At 44.0% G+C, this 2,500-nt stretch overlaps 1 protein-coding gene across 1 annotated transcript in view; it reads left to right on the forward strand.

Moving 5' to 3' along the window:
- The window catches only part of LOC108279602 (thyrotropin-releasing hormone-degrading ectoenzyme), a 64,210-nt gene that overhangs the window by 46,218 nt on the left and 15,492 nt on the right, over positions 1-2,500 (forward strand). The window lies entirely within an intron of this gene.

Below are 2,500 nucleotides of genomic sequence, written 5' to 3' on the forward strand. Positions count from 1 at the left end.
TGTGATGTTGTGATGGAGAGATGTAGTGATGGAGTGATGGAGTGATGGAATGATGGAGTGATGTAGTGATGTAGTGATGGAATGATGGAGTGATGGAGTGATGTAGTGATGGAGTGATGTAGAGATGGAGTGATGTGATGGAGTGATGTAGTGATGGAGTGATGTAGAGATGGAGTGATGTGATGGAGTGATGTAGTGATGGAGTGATGTTGTGATGGAGTGATGGAGTGATGTAGTGATGGAGTGATGTTGTGATGGAGTGATGTAGTGATGGAGTGATGTGATGGAGTGATGTTGTGATGGAGTGATGGAGTGATCGAGTGATGGAGTGATGTAGTGATGTAGTGATGTTGTGATGGAGTGATGGAGTGATGTAGTGATGGAGTGATGGAGTGATGTAGTGATGGAGTGATGTTGTGATGGAGTGATGTAGTGATGGAGTGATGTGATGGAGTGATGTTGTGATGGAGTGATGGAGTGATCGAGTGATGTAGTGATGTAGTGATGTAGTGATGTTGTGATGGAGTGATGTAGTGATGTAGTGATGTAGAGATGGAGTGATGTGATGGAGTGATGTAGTGATGTAGTGATGTTGTGATGGAGTGATGGAGTGATGTTGTGATGGAGTGATGGAGTGATGTGATGGAGTGATGTTGTGATGGAGTGATGGAGTGATGTTGTGATGGAGTGATGTAGTGATGGAGTGATGTAGTGATGTAGTGATGGAGTGATGGAGTGATGGAGTGATGTGATGGAGTGATGGAGTGATGTTGTGATGGAGTGATGTAGTGATGTAGTGATGTTGTGATGGAGTGATGGAGTGATGTTGTGATGGAGTGATGGAGTGATGTGATGTAGTGATGGAGTGATGTTGTGATGGAGTGATGGAGTGATGGAGTGATGTTGTGATGGAGTGATGTTGTGATGGAGTGATGTAGTGATGGAGTGATGGAGTGATGTTGTGATGTAGTGATGTTGTGATGTTGTGATGGAGTGATGGAGTGATGTTGTGATGGAGTGATGTAGTGATGTTGTGATGGAGTGATGTTGTGATGTTGTGATGGAGTGATGGAGTGATGTAGTGATGGAGTGATGTTGTGATGTTGTGATGGAGTGATGGAGTGATGTTGTGATGGAGTGATGTTGTGATGGAGTGATGTAGTGATGTTGTGATGGAGTGATGTTGTGATGGAGTGATGTTGTGATGGAGTGATGGAGTGATGTGATGTAGTGATGGAGTGATGGAGTGATGGAGTGATGTTGTGATGTAGTGATGTAGTGATGGAGTGATGTTGTGATGGAGTGATGGAGTGATGTAGTGATGTAGTGATGGAGTGATGTAGTGATGGAGTGATGGAGTGATGTAGTGATGGAGGGATGTAGTGATTGAGTGATGGAGTGATGTAGTGATGGAGTGATGTGATGGAGTGATGTAGTGATGGAGTGATGTTGTGATGGAGTGATGTAGTGATGGAGTGATGTAGTGATGTTGTGATGGAGTGATGTAGTGATGTTGTGATGGAGTGATGTTGTGATGGAGTGATGTTGTGATGGAGTGATGTAGTGATGTGATGGAGTGATGTAGTGATGTTGTGATGGAGTGATGGAGTGATGTTGTGATGTAGTGATGGAGTGATGGAGTGATGGAGTGATGTTGTGATGGAGTGATGTTGTGATGGAGTGATGTAGTGATGTTGTGATGGAGTGATGGAGTGATGTTGTGATGGAGTGATGTTGTGATGTTGTGATGGAGTGATGGAGTGATGTTGTGATGTTGTGATGGAGTGATGGAGTGATGTTGTGATGGAGTGATGTTGTGATGGAGTTATGTAGTGATGTTGTGATGGAGTGATGTTGTGATGTTGTGATGGAGTGATGTTGTGATGGAGTGATGGAGTGATGTGATGTAGTGATGGAGTGATGGAGTGATGGAGTGATGTTGTGATGTAGTGATGTAGTGATGGAGTGATGTTGTGATGGAGTGATGGAGTGATGTTGTGATGGAGTGATGGAGTGATGTAGTGATGGAGTGATGGAGTGATGTAGTGATGGAGGGATGTAGTGATTGAGTGATGGAGTGATGTAGTGATGGAGTGATGTGATGGAGTGATGTAGTGATGGAGTGATGTTGTGATGGAGTGATGTAGTGATGGAGTGATGTAGTGATGTTGTGATGGAGTGATGTTGTGATGGAGTGATGGAGTGATGTAGTGATGGAGTGATGTGATGTAGTGATGTTGTGATGGAGTGATGTGATGGAGTGATGTAGTGATGTGATGGAGTGATGTAGTGATGTTGTGATGGAGTGATGGAGTGATGTTGTGATGTAGTGATGGAGTGATGGAGTGATGGAGTGATGTTGTGATGGAGTGATGTTGTGATGGAGTGATGGAGTGATGTAGTGATGGAGTGATGGAGTGATGGAGTGATGTTGTGATGTTGTGATGTAGTGATGGAGTGATGGAGTGATGGAGTGATGTTGTGATGGAGTGATGTTGTG

Source organism: Ictalurus punctatus, chromosome 19 (assembly GCF_001660625.3).
Source record: "Ictalurus punctatus breed USDA103 chromosome 19, Coco_2.0, whole genome shotgun sequence".
Classification (NCBI taxonomy): domain Eukaryota; kingdom Metazoa; phylum Chordata; class Actinopteri; order Siluriformes; family Ictaluridae; genus Ictalurus; species Ictalurus punctatus.